This window comes from Urocampus carinirostris, chromosome 10 (genome assembly GCF_059441175.1).
Source record: "Urocampus carinirostris isolate Australia breed hairy pipefish chromosome 10, RoL_Ucar_1.0, whole genome shotgun sequence".
In the NCBI taxonomy this organism is placed as follows: Eukaryota; Metazoa; Chordata; class Actinopteri; order Syngnathiformes; family Syngnathidae; genus Urocampus; species Urocampus carinirostris.
In genome coordinates, this window is record NC_142358.1 from 31,873,663 (window position 1) to 31,894,021 (window position 20,359).

The 20,359-nt window shown below is 41.8% G+C and overlaps 1 long non-coding RNA gene and 1 pseudogene across 2 annotated transcripts in view; one reads left to right on the forward strand and one right to left on the reverse strand.

Moving 5' to 3' along the window:
* LOC148358753 (uncharacterized) overlaps nucleotides 1-15,166 on the forward strand; it is a 56,973-nt gene extending 41,807 nt beyond the window's left edge. The window contains exons 1-3 of one of the 2 annotated variants that reach the window (XR_015851587.1): nucleotides 11,682-11,802; nucleotides 12,444-12,653; nucleotides 14,626-15,166. This is a non-coding gene — a long non-coding RNA (uncharacterized LOC148358753). Of the gene's footprint in view, nucleotides 1-11,681; nucleotides 11,803-12,443; nucleotides 12,654-14,625 lie in introns of those variants that run through there. The other variant, XR_015851586.1, reaches the window with a different exon arrangement.
* Nucleotides 15,167-19,258: 4,092 nt separating this feature from the next.
* LOC148358754 (U2 spliceosomal RNA) lies at nucleotides 19,259-19,396 on the reverse strand (annotated as a pseudogene).
* Between the last annotated feature and the right edge of the window lie 963 nt (nucleotides 19,397-20,359).

Here is a 20,359-nt window from a genome sequence, read left to right on the forward strand (position 1 = left end):
GGGCTACCTGGGCACCATGTTGGAGACCCTTGCTCATTGTTAATGAGCTCCATATAATGACTACATATATCCCCATATTGAATAAGGCTGTATTTATCTAATATGTTTCTATTCAGAAATCAGTGTTCATTTTACCTCTGAAAAGTGATGGGTTTCGGGGACTCGCATGCTCAAAAACCTATGGGTCCCAACAGAGATCTATGGGTCCCCAAAATTTAGTGTTATCGAGGTTGAAATTGTAAATCGGCAACAAATATATAATATAAATCTATATATTCATTCAGTTTTAATCATCACAGTTTATTGGTAATACAAATCAGTTATCACTTCAAGATTTTTCAGCTCACAACAATATTGTACATTATACAAAATAATATTGCTGAAATAATTATATTAAGCCCTGAGACTGGCTGGCAACCAGTTCAAGGTGTCCCCTGCCCACTGCCCGAAGATGGCTGGGATGTGCTCCAGCACCTCTGCGACCTTACTGAGGATAACCGGTGCAGATAATGGATGCATGGATGGATAATTACATTAATCTGTATTTTCATTCAGTTTTAATCATCACAAATGATTGGTAATATAAAGCAGTTACCACTTCAGAGTTTTCAGTTCACAATATTGTACATTATACATAATAATATTACTGAAATATTAATCTATATTTTCATTCAGTTTTAATCATCACAGTTAATTGGTAATACAAAGCAGTTATCACTTCAGATTTTTTAGTTCACAAAAATATTGTACATTATACAAAATAATATTGCTGAAATATTAGTCTATACTGTATATTCATGCCGTTTTAATCATCACAGTTAATTGGTAATACAAAGCAAGTTAGCAGATTTTTCATATATTCTTCGTGGTTTGCTGTCTCGCCACAGTTATAATGGCTTCTCAAGGTCCAATCCATTATCATCCTCCTCATAGCGTAACCAGGATTATAATTTAGTCAATTTTGGCAGAAAAGTCCTCTTCTTGCTAGGAGTATTCTTTTGTTTATTTTCTTTCTTTGAATTGTTCGCTTCAACACACGTGTTTTCCTTGCCTCCGCGATCTTCTGAAGAATTTCTCCGCCGTTTTTTCGTGCCGGAATTATTGCCGTTGTTATCACTTTCTGCATTATGTTTCGACTTATTACCGACACTGAAGAAATTACCAATTTTGTGTTGATTTTCACCTTCACTCGACAACAACCACCACAACAATGATGTAATCTCGAGGCAACGAGATCTCGTTTGCCGAGATCGGCGTGCAGACGAAAACTCGAACCGCGAGACCAAAACAACAATGGCGGATCTGCCTAACAAAAAGTTTGGAGTGCGGTAAATCTTTGTTAAAAAAAAAAAGTAATCGGGTGATAATGACAGCTTGGTGTCAAAAAGGTTGCGTCCCGGGGACACACGTTGATTTGAACCTATGCGTCCCCAGGAAAAAATTATGCGCCTAGGACGCAGGGAAGCGGGCAAACGAGAACACTGAGATACGCATTAGAATTCCAAGTTAAAAATACATGACCCCCACATTGAAACATATTTCACATGAACAACCAACTTTTCCTTTGAGATTATCAATAGTTTGCCAATGTATTGGAATAGAAAGTTAGTTTAGTTTGTATGAATGCAACAACGTCTACCAGGCTGGAGTTTGATTTTGCACACATCATGCCTGTGAAACACCAGTGGTCACAATTTTTCTTGGACACACACACGTGAACACACAAGCTGACACACTGAGGTCGCAGAAGTCAGTACTAGAAGAGAACATTCAGTTACTCTGAGGCCTCATTTGAAGGAACACGTTGCTATGAGCAAACTGCACCGTTTCCAAATAGGCACACACACAAGCTGAATGTGTTGAAGCGCCAACACAAGTAACATTAGTGTGCAAACTTGCAAAGAATACCTAGAGGGGTGCACTTGGCGAAATTTTCCCAACATGGGCATGCAAGGTTAGAGCACCGTTTTGAAGAGCTAAGCAAGTTTGAGCGGATATTTGTGATTTTAAGGTGATCAGAAACAAAGGGATGTACGTTTTTGTCCGTGCGTGTGGAGAGTAGGGAACTGGGCACATCAGGTCACGAGAGCCAGGTTTTTGATGTCCGACATCCAGGGTTGGGTAGGGTTACTTTAACTGGATTACTTTCAAATACTTTTGGATTACTCCAATACCAAATATGCTAATAAAAGACAAAATAAACTAAATATGAATAAAATTACTAAATTTTGTGCAGGCTTGGGGAGTAACGGAATACATGGAACGGCAAAAATGATGTTGGCAAGCTGTTTGGATTTATTTTCATTTTGTTTCTGTCGCATTTTATGTTAGTTTTGCCGGAGATCAAAGAGATCAAAGCCAGGAGAGAAAGCTTACCACGTGTTGTGAGTCATCATTTTATTCATATTTAGTTTATTTTGTCTTTTATTAGCATATTTGGTATTGGAGTAATCCAAAAGTCATTGAAAGTAATCAAGTTAAAGTTACCCTACCCAACCCTGCCGACATCATATATCAAGTGGTTTGGCAGCACCTAAATGAAGAATAGATACAGGCCCAATCTGTCAGGACGATAAAGTGCTGAGACGGAGAAAAAAAACGTCAAAATTGATGGTTTGTAAACAATTAACAGCTTGCAGCGTCGACAACTTAATCCCCTTCTTCGATGATTACCTGCACATCGCGTCTGTCTTTCCACTTGGCTTTAGCAGTTGTTAGGACTTGTAGATTCATCCCACGACAACAAAAATTCCAAAGGTTGAGTTACTCTTGCGATGACTCCACTTAAAAAGTGAGTAGGCTAAATTAGAGTATATACCTTAATTTTAGATGATAGTATAATTCAAGCTTAAAAAAAATGGTGCCTGGACTTAAACTGACTCATTTTATCTGTAAGGTAGTGGCAGGGTGGCAGGGAAGCGTAGTGGTTAGCACACGCATGGCACAGATTTGAGGTCATGGGTTCAAATCCAGCTACTAGCCTTACTCTGGGAGTTTGCATGTCCTCCCCGTGCTTGTGTGGGTTTCCTCCAGTCAAGTCAAGTCAAGTCACATTTATTTATGTAGCCCTTAATCACAAATATGTCTCAAAAGACTGCACAGGATTACAATTACACAACTACCTGATTTTAAACCAACACTACAGTGTCCTCCAACATTCCAAAAACATGCATTTCAGGTTAATTGGCTGATCCAAATTGTCTCTAGGTGTGAATGGGCGAGTGAGATGTCTGTCTCTGTGTGCCCTGCAACTGGCAAGGTGTCCCCTACCCACTGCTTGAAGATAGCTGGAATGGGCTCCAGCACCCCTGCAACCCTACAAAGGATAAGTGGTGCAGATAATAGATGGATGGAAGTGGAGCCCGGTAATCTGCTCATAAAATTAGATTTAATGGCCACAGGAAAAGGTCAACACTGTATCGTAACAAATACAATTAAACACACATTCAAAATGTTAGCTCATAGCTACAATATTAGCTTAACCTCTTGCTTGTTCGAACTATTAGTTCATCGACTGCACCTCGCCATCATTCACAGGGCAGAATTACATGCCAGGCATAGCTAAAAAATTGTTTATTTTGCTCAGGTAATACAAGGACACACAATGGCAGCTTTGTTTTGGATGCAGGTGAGGTGTGAAGCTCTCTGACCAATCATTGGTTGGCAGTGACTGGTTTGACGTTTTAGTCCCCAGGACCCTGTTTTGATACCTTGACAGAGGTGGTATCAGGAACCAAGAACCAGGTACTTTTGCATGATGGTTAACCGAAAAAGGCAAGGCGAGGCACGGCAGGCTGGTGTTAGTGGAAAAGTGCCTAAATATACTCTTTGAGTTACATTCATCAATGGCTTTCACCTAAAATAACATCTACTGTGGCCAATATTTTACACCTCACTGCTAAACCAACCAATCAACCAACCGACCAACCGACCGACCGACCAACCGACCGACCGACCAACGGACCGACCGACCGACCAACCAACCGACCAACCAACCAACCAACCAACCAACCAACCAACCAACCAACCAACCAACCAACCAACCAACCAAACAAACAAACAAACAAACAAACAAACAAACAAACAAACAAACAAACAACCGACCATCAACCAAACGGAATAAGTGACAGGGCGTGACTTTTGATGATAGGTAGTCACTTACTGTACACTTAAAATTAAAGTTACTGTAACTTTAAATGAACGTGAACACATTTTTCTCAACAGCACATATTTTTTTGCCAATTTTAGTTTTCATCCATCATTCTCTTTTGCCCATTTAGCTCGACTCGCAACATTATCACTTTCAACAGATACCTTGAATAAAAAACGATGCCTGTATATTTGTCTCTGCCTCCCCTGTCAGGACCAGAATGGAAACAGGACCCACTTGCGTGACATTTACCAAAAGTTTTATTGAAAGAGAGAGGAAGAGCTGCGCCCACGATCTGGTGTTCACTGGCCGCGGGAAGCAAGTCGCTCTCGTACTCGGATTGAGATCCGAACACGGAGGTGGATCTGCCGTAGCGAGCGATGGCGGTGTCAAGGTCGGAAAACTGGTCACTAGCCGGGACTGGTAGAGCAAGATGTGGTCGGGGTCAGAAACGGGTTGTAAGTCAGGCTGGGAGAGCAGACGTGGTCGGGATCAAAACAGGTCGTAGCGGGAGACAAACAGGAGCAAAAACAGGACAGGTGGGAGCCAGGGTCGGACAAGGCTTGCCTAGTATACACTGTGGTTCGCAGACGGACTGACAACAGGGGATTGACAGGAGTGGGTTCAAATAGTGACAGGGAGGCAATCAGAACCCGCTGCGGGTGGTGCCAAATGAGCGGGCACAGATGAGTCACATCAATAATCATGACATCCGCTTCAAAATGTTAGGGAATTGCCAGGCAGGTGTCGCCGAAAAGAGCTGTCTCACAACCATTTGCCAATTTTCTGGATTTTTGTTTTCAAAGAATGGAGCAACTTTTTCCCACTTAGCAAGCATCTCTCTAATCTCCTTTGTAGACTCAGGCTTCTGTGGTTCTTCTGACTCTTAGCTGTTTTTGAAGCACCCCTGTATGTTGAATCGACTGTAGTTCTTTCAATTCCTCTGCTGTCAGTTCTTCTCCTGCACAAGTTCGTTGATGTACCACTCTACCAAACACATAAGGCAAACTTGATAATAGGAAGCAGGCTTTATATACAATCCACACGCCCACACTTTACCCTTTAAAGTTCTCGTGGTGTCCTCTACTGAATCCGCCTTACAACACCAGCACACACGCATACAAGTGTCCGTAAAAATATGAAATGAAATGAAATGATCTACATTTATATAGCGCTTTTCAAACCAAGACTTCCCAAAGCGCTTTACAGTGTGCTTCACATTTCCCAATAGCGGCCGTGCAGCCATGTAAGGCGCTAACCTGCTTATTGGGGGTATTAGGGGTTCAGTGTCTTACCCAAGGACACTTCGACATGTAACACGGACGAGCCGGGATTCGAACTGGGATCCCTTGATCCCAAGACGAGCACTCTACCTCCTGAGCTTCATTTAATGAATGATTGAAAAAACACACGTATTAAAAAATAAAAAAAAATAATGATTTCACTAAAAACACAAGTCTGTTTAGCAGCACAGCGGCGCAGTGGTTAGCGCGTGTGCAGCACAGTTCTGAGGTCGTGGGAACCTCCAGCTCCCGGCCTTACTGTGCGGAGTTTGTATGTTCTCCCCGAGCTTGCGTGGGTTTCCTCCGGGCACTCCGGTTTCTTCCCACATTCCAAAAACATGCACTTCAGGTGAATTGGCCGGTCCAAATTGTCCTTAGGTGTGACTGAGCGAGTGAGTTGTCTGTCCCCGTGTGCCCTGCGGTTGGCTGGCAACCAGTCCAGGGTGTCCCCTGCCCACTACCCGATGATTGCTGGGATGGGCTCCCGCATCCCCGCGACCCTACTGAGGAAAGCGGTGCAGCTGATGAGATGAGATGAGACAAGTCTGTTTAGAAATGTGCAATGAACTGCCCTTTTTAATGATTTCTAGCTACTCTTAGGTAAGATAGATATCATAAATAAAAAAGGCAAATCAGTATTTTATGATTGATAGTTTTGTTTTTTTCAATTATTTTTAATGAAAAATAATTATTAAAATAAGAAGTCATATCGACCATCTGCTGCATTAGATTACCTCAATACAGATGAATTCATTAATGTCACGACCAGAACGTAATCAGGACCCAATTGCGTAACGTTAACCACAAGTTTTATTGATAGAAAGAGGAGGGCAGCGCCCGCGATCCGGTGCTCGCTGGAGGCGATAAGCAAGTTGCTCACACAATCGGATCTTGATCCGAATACGGAAGTGGTTCCTCCGTAGCGGGAGATGGCGGTGTCAGGGACGGAAAAACAGGTCAATAGCCAGGAGATCAAAAACGTGGTCAGCATCAAAAACGGGTCGTAAGCTGGGACGAGAGAGCAGACGTGGTTGGGATCAAAAACAGGTCGGAGCCGGAGACAAATTGGGAGCAAAAACGGGACAGGCGGGAGTCAGGGTCAAAATTCTTGCCTTGTAACAACGGATGTTTGCTGACGGACTGACAACCGTAGAGTGTCAGGACTGGGCTTAAAAAAGGACAGGGAACCAATCAGGTAGCCCGCAGCGGCTGGTGCCAAATGAGCGGGCACAGGTGATGCTAGTCAGTAATCATGACCATTACATTTTTTATTTTACCAAAAAACTTAAACACTATTCTATTGCAAAACACAGTGGAATGTGTTATTCATTTTATGCTTTTTTGGTCGATTTAAGTTTCCTTAGTTCACAAACCTAATTGTTTTTTGTAGCACGCGTTTACACTTGCACGACAACAATTCAACAACATCTAGTGTTCAATTCTTACAGAGTCCATTTAAACATTTTCAAGTACTTACAAATGCAAAAAGCTCTCAGAAAACAAAAATGATAAAATCTGTCATTACCGATGTGATGCACCTGTGCCCACTCCTTTGGCGCCAACTGCCTCGGACTCTGATTGGCTCTTCGTCACTATTTAAACCCACATCTGTCACCTGTTGTCAGTCCGACTGCGAACCTCAGTTTACTCTAGGCAAGCTTTTCGACCCTGACTCACTCCTGTTTTTGCTCCTGTCTGTTTCCCTTGACCCGTTTTTTTGATCTACGTCTACTCTCCTCTCCTGGCTTTCAAATGGTTGCTGATCCCGACCAAGTTTTTTGCTCTCCTGCCCCGGCTACTGACCCGTTTTTTCCGGTTCCCGACACCGCCATCGCTCGCCACGGAAGTGCCACTTCCGCGTTCAGAGCGACCTGCTTCCCGCAACCAGCGATCACCGGATCGTGCGTGCAATCCTTTCTTTTCTTCCCAATAAAACTGAGAGAAACGTAACGCAAGTGGGTTCTGTCTCCGTTCTAATCCTGAACAAAAATCGAAAGAAATAATGAAAAGTCAAATACAATTAGTGTTAATGGCTCTAGAGTTTTCATTTATCGGTCTAATCGCACCAGAAGCAGATGGGCGTGCCAAAATTTCAGGGTCCTCCAAATCACAATGACGTTAAGGGTTATTGTAATTTAGCACAGATGTAAAACGATAACAACCAGATGTCACGACACACATTTGCTATTCAGCTTTGTGCTGAAGATAAGCCTTTCAAATGAGTTAATCTTTGCATTTTTTTCAGCACAAAACCTAATACATGCATAGGCGCACAAAGAAGAAACTCACACATTCTTGTACCCTCTCCAGAAAGCAAACGTTTTTCACCCGGCCGACCGCGTGAACTCCATATTTTGTCATGCCAGCATTGTTGATGCGCGAGCGTGACAATGAATGTGTGCATGACATTTTCCGTTGTAAATGTGTGTGTGTTTGTACTTGACATGTCCCGATGAGGCAGTTGATTTGGGCTGCTGGTAGGGGGTACTCTAATCCGGCACGCACTCGCTGGCACCGTGCTACCTAGTTATTCCACAGACTGTCGCTGCCCTGGGAACGGGAGCTCAAACGCAGCTCAAAGTGCACGCAGATTTTCTGCCGAAAATACGCTCATGCATTCGTGCAAACACATGAGAGGCCGTTTGAGAGTTAAATCGTACTTGTTCTCACACGTACATATGAAATAATACTCTTGCACATGCACAACTATACTCTCATGCCGATACAGTCTTACCGATGCACAAACACGACTAGCACACAGATTGATATACTCTCACACACACTATTATACTCTTAAATCCCCACTACAATAGTCTCACGCATACTACTATACTGTAATATACACACTAGTCAAGTTAAGTCAAGTCATGTTTATTTGTGTAGCGGACAAAGGGCTGTACAGACTACAGTACAGACTACAGACAGGGTTGGGTAGGGTTACTTTAACTTGATTACTTTTAATCACTTTTAGATTACTCCAATTCCAAATATGCTAATAAAAGACAGAAGAAACTAAATATAAATAAAATGATGACTCACAACACGTGGTAAGCTTTCTCTCCTGGCTTTGATCTCTTTGATCTCTGGCAAAACTAACATAAAATGCGACAGAAACAAAATGAAAATAAATCCAAACAGCATGCCAACATCATTTTTGCCGTTTCATGTATTCCGTTACTCCCCAAGCCTGCACAAAATTAGTAATTTTATTCATGTTTAGTTTCTTTTGTCTTTTATTAGGATATTTGGTATTGGAGTAATCCAAAAGTAATTGAAAGTAATCAAGTTAAAGTAACCCTACCCAACCCTGTGCACAACTATACTCTCATGCAGACACAGTCTTACTGATGCACAAACACTACTATCACACATATTGATATACTCTCACACACACTACGTATTACACTCTTAAATCCACACTAAAATACTCTCACGCGTACTACTATACTGTAATATACACACTAGTCAAGTCAAGTTAAGTCAAGTCATGTTTATTTGTATAGCGGTCAAAGGGCTGTACAGACTACAGTACAGACTACAGACTACTGTTATGCTTTCATAACCTATATTTCTCTACTCTCACGCACACACTCCTATGCGTTCACACACATATGTCTATACTCTCGCCCAATAGTATGTGCTTTCATACACATACTACTATAGAGGTGAAAACTGTATACTCTATAGTTTTCTATTATTTTTTATATTGTCGACAGTACATTGGCAACCGGAGTGCAACCCTAATTTGTTGTAACAGCACAGTAATGAATACGATTCTCATGCTGACCCTCTCATACACACAATACTATGCTTTCACACACATACTACTATACTCTCACACGCATTTTAACATACTCACATACACATGATAGCGTGCTTTCTCACACATACTACTATATTCTCACATGCATACTACTATACTCAAACATACTGATATACTATCGCTCACAAACTACAATTTTTTTTCTCACACACCATTAAAATTTGCAATCACAATCGGGCTTTTTTTACACCTAGTCTAATGATCACCTCACCTCACTGTTGTTTTACTTTGGGGACTTTTGGTAACCATGGTGACCATCTCTGTGCATATGTTGTACAGTTTGATGTCAAACAGGAGTTGATCTCAGTATAGTAGTATTGCATTGAATTGTCTTTATTGTCATTGATATCAACGTTGTGAAACATTGTATGCAAAAATTAGACATGAAACTCCAGGGTCAAACATGTACGGTAATAAGGAAAAACATATACGGTATTTAAAAGACTATCTGGATGAATAGGAAAAAAATTATTACAAAATAGTGCTTAGTAGTCTAGCGTAAGTTATAATAATATTGCAATGAAAAAGAATAGTGCATCGTAATAAGTCACATGGTATATTGTCAGGACCAGAACGGAATCATATATAGGGGAAAATGTACTAGTTACTTGAGCAATTCGAAGTATGAGCACGATCCTGGAACAAACGAAGCCCGTAAGAATAGGTACCTGTCAGGACCAGAACGGAATCAGGACCCAATTGTTTAGCGTTTACCACAAGTTTTATTGAAGGAAAGAAGAAGGGCTGTGCCTACAATCCGGTGTTCGCTGGACGCGGGAAGCAAGTCACTCTCGTACTTGGATTGTGATCCGAACACGGAAGTGGATCTTCCGTAGCGAGCGATGGCGGTGTCAGGGACAGACAAACTGGTTGGTAGCCGGGACTGGGAGAGCAAGGCGTGGTTGGGGTCGAAAACGTGTCGTAAGCCAGAACGGGAGAGTAGACGTAGGTTGTAAGCTGGGACGGGAGAACAGACGTGGTCAGGATCAAAACAGGTCGTAGCCGGAGGCAGACAGGAGCAAAAACGGGACAGGCGGGAGTCAGGGTCGAAAAAGGGTTGCCTAGTATACACTGTGGTTCGCAGACGGACTGACAACAGGGGACTGACAGGACTGGGTTCAAATAGTGACAGGGAGCCGATCAGAACCCGCGGCGGTTGGCGCCAAATGAGCGGGCACAGGTGAGTCCCATCAGTAATCATGCCATATAATCATAATAATAATCATGGTAAATGTGTACTCTCTACCAAATTTGACTGACAAACTGACTGTGCTGGTGAAAAACATCAAAGCGTACAGGGAGTGCAGTTTGCTGTGTTTTACGGAAACGTGGTTCACGTCTAGCATCCCGGACGCTAACGTGGAGCTACCCGGAGCTACCCGGACCTACCCGGAGCTACCTGACTTCAGCGCTGTTAGGGACAGAAACACAAAAGCCTGCGGGAAGCGGAGAGGAGGTGGACTCGCTATAAATGTGAACACAAGGTGGTGTAACCATGGGCACAAAGATTTCCATCTGCTGCAGGGATATCGAACTTTTGAACTAGCGTGTGACGTCATCCACTCCGCTGTTGCTAACTGCAACACAGCACCCTGAGGCCATCCTGTTAATCTGTTAATAAACAACAAAAGGATACTGCTGGAAGTGTGAATGGATGGATAAAGTATCTATCTATCTATCTATCTATCTATCTATCTATCTATCTATCTATCTATCTATCTATCTATCTATCTATCTATCTATCTATCTATCTATCTATCTATCTATCTATCTATCTATCTATCTATCTATCTATCTATCTATCTATCTATCTATCTATCTATCTATCTATCTATCTATCTATCTATCTATCTATCTATCTATCTATCTATCTATCTATCTATATTTTCAGTTTCGTGCAATAGTATAGATTTTCATAGCTTCATTTAGCAACAACAAAAATTAAAATAAATGTGTGAGAGAGTAAAGTAGCATGTGTGTGACAATGTAGTAGTGTGTACGAGAGCATAGCATTGTATGACAGAGTATTATAGTGTGTGTATGAGAGTATGTGTGAGAGAGTATAGTCGTGTGTGTATTATTAGAGTATGGAAGAATGTGTGAGAGACTATAGCAGTGTGTGTATGAGAGTATAGTAGTATGCATGAAAGCGTATAGTTGTGTTTGTGCATGCTGTATGAATGTATCCGTATGAGAGTAAAGTTGTGCACGTGTTAGAGTATGATTTACTTCTCAAACAGCCCCGTACAATCACACAAACTCTCACACGCACACACAGTTCTCGAGACAGTGTTCTTTCTGATCTCGCTTCTGGACTGGTGGGGACAGATGGGTGAACAGTGGGAGTCTGGGCTGCCATCACTTGAAAAGCAAAGGCATGCACGCACAAATACACACATTTTATATTGCACACACAATACTTGCACACACACAGGGCAAACTCAGTCAGAAAGTAGCAAATATACAAAGAGACAGGCAGCGATGCTCACGCCGAGTACAACTCTTACCGTTTCTATCTTTTGGCCACGTCGGAGACACGGCATCGGGTAAGCTTTTGTTGCACGCACACTTATTTTGTCGGAACACACCAGCATGGCCTCTAATTCACACACGCAATCAAACACGGGATTACTAGAAACACGCACAAGTGCTCAAGCCATTCTTAGTGCCTCGCGTGATGCACTCCCCTCCACAAAACGTTTTTTTAGCAAAATACAGTACACCTTAAAATTTTAAAGCCACTCTACTTTAATATAAGCGTCAAAGATATGGTGCCTGCATGCATCAAGTAGTCCAAGGACATTTTCCATACTGATTTTAAAATATATTGACTTGACACTCACAGTTTTGTTTGTCTAACCTAATTGAGACATCCCATTGACACTGAGCATTTCCTATCCCAATACGCCAACCTGTCATGATTACTGATGTGACTCACCTGTGCCCGCTCATTTGGCACCAACTGCCGCGGGTTCTGATTGGCTCCCTGTCACTATTTGAACCTAGTCCTGTCTCTCCCCTGTTGTCAGTCCGTCTGCAAACCTCTGTGTAAACTAGGCAAGCCTTTTTCGACCCTGACTCCCTCCTGTCCCGTTTTTGCTCCCATCTGTCGGCTACGACCTGTTTTTTTCCTGACCACGTCTGCTCTCCCTGTCCTGGCTTATGTCCTGTTTTTGTCCCCGACTAGGTCTACTCTCCCGCTCTGGCTTACGACCCGTTTCCGACCCCGACCACGCCTTGCTCTCCCAGTCCCGGCTACCGACCCGTTTTTCCGTCCCTGACACCGCCATCGCTCGCTATGGAAGATCCATTTCCTCGTTCGGATCACAATCCGACACGAGAGCGACGTCTCGGATCGTAGACGCAGCCCTTCCTCTTTCCTTCAATAAAACTTGTGGTAAACGCTACGCAATTTTTCCGTTCTGATCCTGACACACCCTTAACATCACAAATGATCACTAATCCTAACCCTAAAAGTAACATAAGTCCAACCTTATTTCTCAAACCAAGTCCTTATCCTAAAAATATGGTGTGGACCATTATCTTTCAACCAGAGTACCGGGGCACACTAGTGTGTCCCGAGATCTTGTCTAGTGTTCTGCAGATAACTGTTCAATTTGATCTTTGCAAAGAAAATTCACCATTGTTTAGTATTTTGACAATCTTTCCAGTGATCACCCAGATAACTGCAACATTTAACCTTAGAAGTAAGACAATTTTCTCCATGTATATGCAAGATGAGGTAGTACAATTACCGTATTTTCCGCACTATAAGGCGCACCGGGTTATAGGGCGCACCCCGAAAAAATAGTTTTTGGTCCAATTTTTGACATAGATAAGACGCACCGGATTATAAGGCGCTACAATGGGAATGTGGACAAAACAGTCAGATAGTTAAGTCCAACTTATTACCCCCTTAACATTCCCAAAGCTTGCAAAGACGCAAATACGTGTCGAGAACACGTGCGGATGCGGTGTCCGTACGATGTCACTCAAATGCATCGTTCCATCATTCGGAAGGTTAAAGTCTTGGGATTCAAGAAATGCCAACCATTCCTGAGTTACTATTTTCTTTTTCGCTCGCAACTTTACTGTGCATATGACAATAAACACTTGGAATTGAGTTTAATTTAAAAATAGACACTCCATTCCATCCATTATCTGCACCGCTTATCACAGAAACATCGAGTTCAGTCTGAAACAAGATACAGGGACAATATAAAACCCGAAGTAGCTCACCGAAATCGTTGTGTTCATAATAATGTGCAGCCAATGTCCTCTTATATCCGTGAGGGTAGTAAATCCAGGAGAATAAAATAATTTCAAATACAGAATAGAAAAAAATGCTTTCTCTATGCCGTCAGCCACGTGCCATTAACATTCATCTTTTTTGGCCAATTGCAGGCTTTGTGTTGCCGTTTAAGCCAATGCCAGCCTGTAAATGATAAAAAGAATCCGCCCCTTGACCTCCGAATAACTTTAGCCAATAGTGATTGATTCAAATGATGATTGACACATTGGTTAGCCAATGAAACGCCGGTAAATAAATCCCAGCATACACCGCGTACTACTTGGCGTTCGGGGGAAAATCGAGTCGGCGGCTGCAAGTTAGTTGGAAAACTTTGCAATTTTAAAATTGATCCATAAATAAGGCGCACTGTATTATAAGGCGCATGGTCAGCTTTTGAAAAAAATAAAGGCTTTTAGGTGCGCCTTATAGTGCGGAAAATACGGTAATACATTTACAGTTTAGTGGTTACTCAAAATAAGTAGAAAATAGATCAAAGTCTGTCCTAAAAGCGATCAACTGAACCCGGTCTTCAATTAAATCTCATTGGTTACAAAAAGCAGATTCCCCCTTAAGGGTGTGGATGTCAAAGAAGAGCAACATGTCTGTGGATAGTGACAATGACAGTACATAAATAACAACAGTGAAGTATGATAATCGAAATTACCAACAAATACTGTCTCTTTTGGTGTCCACTATAACAGTTATCAACATTACATCAAATAATTTATTTTGTTTGATTAAGATATTTAATATTGCACTGCAAAAATATGAAATAAGATAAAGCAAAAGTCTAGCACATAAATATTATTTTCTCGTTTTCTCCCCAAATGTTTTAGGCGGATCAGGTAGCTATGTAGGTAGGTAGGTAGGTAGGCTTTTACTGAAAAGACAAAGCACTAAAGTTGCTTTGACTCTTGCGTTAAAGAAGATTAAAGCATGCGCTTTGGCATTTGACAAAAGATAAAATAAGCTTTGCGAATGGATTCTGGTGGAATGTATTTGATTGTTGACGAATGTTTATGGATTTCAAAATTAAAACTACCCCAAATATTGAAACAGTATGTTTGATGTTTTACAGAATCCATCTGAATTTCCTGATACTTGCTGGAATAAGTCTGGGACTTGTTTACTTGTGGTAAGCCTTCTTAAGTAACATTTTAATATAAATATCTGCTGGCTTTCTGATTGGTTCCCCATCCTACTCAAGCTCTGTCCTTTTACTCGCCTGTTGTCAGTCCGTCAGCGAACTTCTGTTTCCACAAGGCGAGCCTTTTTGACTCTTGACTCCCGTCGGTCCCGTTTTTAACCCGTTTTCCAACCATCCGTTCCTGATTTCCGTGTTTGTCTGCGGCTACGACCCGTTTTTAAACCCCGACCACGTTTTGATCTCCCGTCCCGGCTAACTACTCGTTTTTTGACCCCGACCACGTTCTGCTCTCCCGTCCTGGCTAACGACCTGTTTTTTTCGTCTACTACACTACGATCTCCCGTTCCGGAAGATCCACTTCCGCATTCGGAACACGGCCCGATTCTGTGAGGGGCTTGCTTCCCGCATCCAGCGAGCACCGGATCGCGGGCACTGCCTTTCCTCTATACCTCAATAAACTTGTGATTAGTGATACGCATCTGGGTCCTACTTTCGTACTGGTCGTGACGATATCATTGGCGCTTCAGATCCAAACTCCAAATTCAGGACACATTTTAAAATATCCCTGGTGTGTAATATTTCCGTATCAAGGGTGAATTCAAGGGTTAGTTGAGTATGTGTTGATAGCATGTGATTAAGATTGAGATCAAGGCTCTGACAAGGCTTTTGTAGATGACACTTTTCTCAGTTTAAGCCATTCGGTTGTAAAAAAAATGTCCCTTAGGGCACTGTCCTGTTGCATCAGTCATCATCTGTCTAGCTTCAATTGGCAGACAGATGGTTCCAAGATCACTTGTGAACTGCCTTGATAAACACCCAGACGATCTCCGACGACCCATCTTCTGTTCATTTAACGGTAAAAACACTTTTTGCTCATCGTCTGCCAAAAAATTATTCTGCTATGTAGGCTACTTACTTTTACGTTGGGTGACCTGGGAGCAGTGTTCCCTCTAAGCTGCGCGCTTGCGCAATTGCACACTGCTCGCACATTCTCAGCGCACAAGAAAATCTAGCCAGCGCACAAAAATGAGGGCTCAAAATTACTAATTAAGAAGCGACTTAAGTCAAAGTTACAGTGCATGAAGGTAAAAATACACGGGTTCCCCTGACGTTGTGTCCTAAACGCGGTATTTTGAAGTCGAGTCGAAGTAGAACGAAGTTGAGTAAAGTTAGTAGAGTTTGTCGAGAACCGGCTTCTTCGGCTCGGCTCACTAAAAGGATCCGGCTCTTTCGGGTCCTAAACGGCTCTTCAGGTTGGTTTTGCTTCTTTGATCCCAACATGACCAAATATTATGTAAAAATATGCCCAGAATGACATTTTGTGTCCAAAAGTCTGCAAGGATAATTTCAGCCAAAGGATGGCGTCAGCAAATAGAATATTTTGAATTTACTTCCCCTACCTTTAATTTCTTGGGACCAGGTTAAGAACAAACAGTTTTATATAGGATCCTATCCCCAGTTTTTGTATTTATGAAGTTGGATTTAATATAACATGTATGAAATGTATGTTTAAGGTATTTCCAATATTCCTAGGGGAAGATAGTATGTCGGACTTTGCCTTTTCTTCCCACCCGCAGAAAACGTAAACGCTTAAGTAACCGATATGCACCTTTTGAATGGTCACTTGATCCCAAAAATGTGATTGACACAACTTTAAGCATCTTTGAAAATGGTATTGTGTGCGGGGGCGACAGCGCTGATTCAACCCTCAAGCAAAAAGTATGGAATCCTTAGTCTTGGGCAAGCCCCCACTCAGACATTTTATTCTGTAGAAAAAAAAAACATATTTATATATTTATATTTTTTTAATATATTTTTGCACTTGTTGTATCTTTGTGTTTTTCCATAACCATGCCTATTGGTGAAAAAAAATTCATTATTTTGACATCAATACTTGAAGACAAACTTGCTTTTTCCATGCATGATTTTTATTTTCTTTAATCTAAAAATAAGCTATTAAAAAGGCCATTTTCAAACCTAGACCTTGAGTATTTTAGAAATGTTTGTATTTGTTAATAACTGTGAGGGTTTTTTTCTTATTGTTTAAGTGTTTTTTATTTATCAATGAATGAAATCATTTACACCACGAGTGGTTGCTATATAATTTACACTAGTGATCAGAAAAAACAGTAAAACTAGGTCAGGAATTCTGATGAAAGCTTAAAGGGACAGTGATGCAGCTTTATTGTAAAGGAGCATCATCAACTCCTCGTACTGCAGCTGCATCAGGTGACATTCACCCTGAAGAGAATCAACAGCCCCAAAGCTGCAGGACCGGACAGGATGTCAGGTCGAACTCTGAGAAAGTGCGCTGACCAGCTAGCAGGAGTGTTCCTGGACATTTTCAACCTGTCCTTGCAGCTGTCCAAGGTTCCAGTGAGTTTCAAATCTTCCACGATGGTCCCAGTACAGAAAAAGACATCTCCCACCTGCCTTAATGATTACAGGCCTGTCACCTTGGCCCCTGTAACAATAAATTGCTTCCAGTGGATTATTCTCAAGTACACCAGAGGCTGTCTCCACGGACAGACTGAAGAGATCTTTTCTTCCTCTTGCCATGAGGCTGTTTAACTCCACCCGGCGGAGTAAAGGCCCACATTAAACCACACCCCCTATATTGCATATTACCGTACTTTTATTGCAGTGTGTATTTTATGTAGCACTATTTAAATACTCTATACAACACGCTACAGTGGGTATTAGCACGTCACATTGGGTATTTGTATATTGTATTCCTTTTGCCTTATATTGTATTGTTCTCAGCGAAGGGATGCTGCTGGAAATGTGAATTTCCCTGCGGGGATGAATAAAGTATCTATCTATCTATCTATCTATCTATCTATCTATCTATCTATCTATCTATCTATCTATCTATCTATCTATCTATCTATCTATCTATCTATCTATCTATCTATCTATCTATCTATCTATCTATCTATCTATCTATCTATCTATCTATCTATCTATCTATCTATCTATCTATCTATCTATCTATCTATCTATCTATCTATCTATCTATCTATCTATCTATCTATCTATCTATCTATCTATCTATCTATCTATCTATCTATCTATCTATGTCATCAACGGTGCTGTCATTGCCGTGATCCAGGCTCTAATCCTGTTGCATTCAATGTCGAGCATATTTAATTGGCAACATTAACCATTGCCCAAACTTGAGCTCTTTTGTAAGAAAGAATCTGAAAATATTTCTGTTTCAAGATGTGCAAAACTTAATGAAACATACATAAAAAGACGAGTTGCTGAGATTGCAGCAAAAGGAGGGGAGGTGCTGAATAATAAGCACTGCCGCTTTAAATGTGGCTTAAATATTTTAAGTGCTCTAACCTTACTGGCCTGAGAAGGCCGATCCATAACCATATTCAAAAAGCGGATCGGTCTCTGTGTTTGGTCTGTATGGATCCGTTGCTATGGTCCCCTGTCGTTTTGTCGATTGTCTGCATGTCAACAGCGCACACAGATTGCATTGTTGTGTTTATGTTGTCGTCAGGAGGCCCACGGCAACGTCGAGCGGGCCGTTACCGGGTGCAAACGACACCGAAAGGTGGCCGCTTGGGCCGTTGTTTCTTTTACTGCTAGGAAAATAAAGGACATCACATCAAACGGATTCCTTTGGTTGTCCTTCGTCTTTCAGACATGCCCGTCATGCCTACGCCTTGACACCTAATACCTAGCAGGCACTCAACCTAAGGCGGAGCCCTGCCTGTTTTTGCAGTTGCTAGTGGAAACCAGAAAATGAAACCAAACCATGAGTGTGTTGGTAATTTGCCGCCCTTACACTTACATCTGAGCACTTCAGTGTTCGTCATCCATCACTCGCCGTTGATTTTTTTTGTCTGTTTCTTGCACCTGCGAGCATCTTATCTTTCCAACCCTGGGTGTGCGCTTGTGTTTGTGTATGCATACGTGTGTTTGAGTACGTGTCTTTGAGTACCCGTCTTTGCATATGTGTGTTGGCCCACGCTCTCACACGCACACTACTATTTTTTAGTTTTTCGTCCTTCGTAACTGCCTAATCCGTTGTTTGTTGTGTGCAACGATGGCAGGTGCAAGTGTGTGCTGAGCTCACACACCCTTGTTGATCACACGGAGAGCATCATAGTCATATACAAAGGGAAACACTAAAAAACAGTTTGGATAAATACGATAAGCAACGGTTAAAAAGGAAAATCAAAGGGTGATGTACCGTAAAAATTGATCTATATTCGTTATTCATTATCCATTATCCGTTATCGGTCAGTTCATAATACGCTACAAAGCCTAGGAGCCGGGACACTTACTCTCAGCCAAAAGGCCAAGCTAAGGTCCTAGCCCTAAAGCCTTGCTGCGATCATTGCGAATGCACCGTTCCCGGAGGTACTGCAATACCGGGCCGAAGCTAAGGGGGGGGGGTTTAAGGGTTATTGATCTATCTTCGTTATTCATTATCCATTATCCGTTATCGGTCAGTTCATAATACGCTACAAAGCCTAGGAGCCGGGACACTTACTCTCAGCCAAAAGGCCAAGCTAAGGTCCTAGTCCTAAAGCCATGCTGCGATCATTGCGAATGCACCGTTCCCGGAGGTACTGCAATACCGGGCCGATGCGTGGAGTGGACAGAGCAAGCTCATATTCCATCTCCGAAATGCAAAAATCAAAGATGGTGACTTCATAGAAAGTACACAAAAGGGCCAAGCTAAGGACCTAGCACATCAAAGTCACCAAGCCATTCCGTTGCACTTCCTTGAGTTTAAACTCTGGCGAAAGATTTATTCGAAATGAAGAGAAACAAGGACCGTCACTTGAAGTACACAGTCCAAAAACAACAGCCGGCAAATTGAACGTATTATGATACCGGTACTTAAAATATGACGCAGACCTGCAGAGTCCGGGTCCCGTTGAAAATAATCCAAGGAAAAAAAATGTATATTTCCAAAGGTAAGGGTGGGAAAAATATATATCCACTATTGTCCGCTGCGTCCACAAACACGTCTCACCTTTACTCCATTTCCCATCAGCCCTCGTTGTATTCGCCCCTTCTTTTTGATTCGCCCGTGGAAAACATATCAGAATAAGTCTAAAATAAATACATTACAAAAATATACAATTACAAATACATATTATACATGGTTACACATATTTACAAAGAAAGACGGTACACCGAGAGAGTTTTCAAAGCTTTAATAATAATATTATAACTTTCATCCCAAACCGTGTCTGTGAAGGGTAGCAAAACGCTACTAGCAACACACTCGCAACACAAGGAAACGGGTCTGTTAAAAAATATACTATTCTTGTAAAAATCATGGGAAACCGTGCTCATCTTCCTCCTTATAACTGACGTCATTAAAGTCGTCTTCCCCAGTATGGGAAAGAGACTTTGTTATATAGACGTCGTCCTACGCTCCTCTATTCAAAAACACGCTAGCAACACACTCGCATATATTCCACCGGTCTAAATCTTACATTTTGTACTCGAGCGCCGCTGGCGGCTGTTAGAAAAAATACATAAATTGGCCGCATCACTGAATAAGCCGCAGGGTTGAACATTTGGGAAAAAATTAGCGGCTTATAGTCCGGAATTTACGGTAGTTTAAGACCCAAATATTAAAAAACAATGGGAACTGTGAGATGAGTTGCTTCTTACTACCCCTGTTTGAACA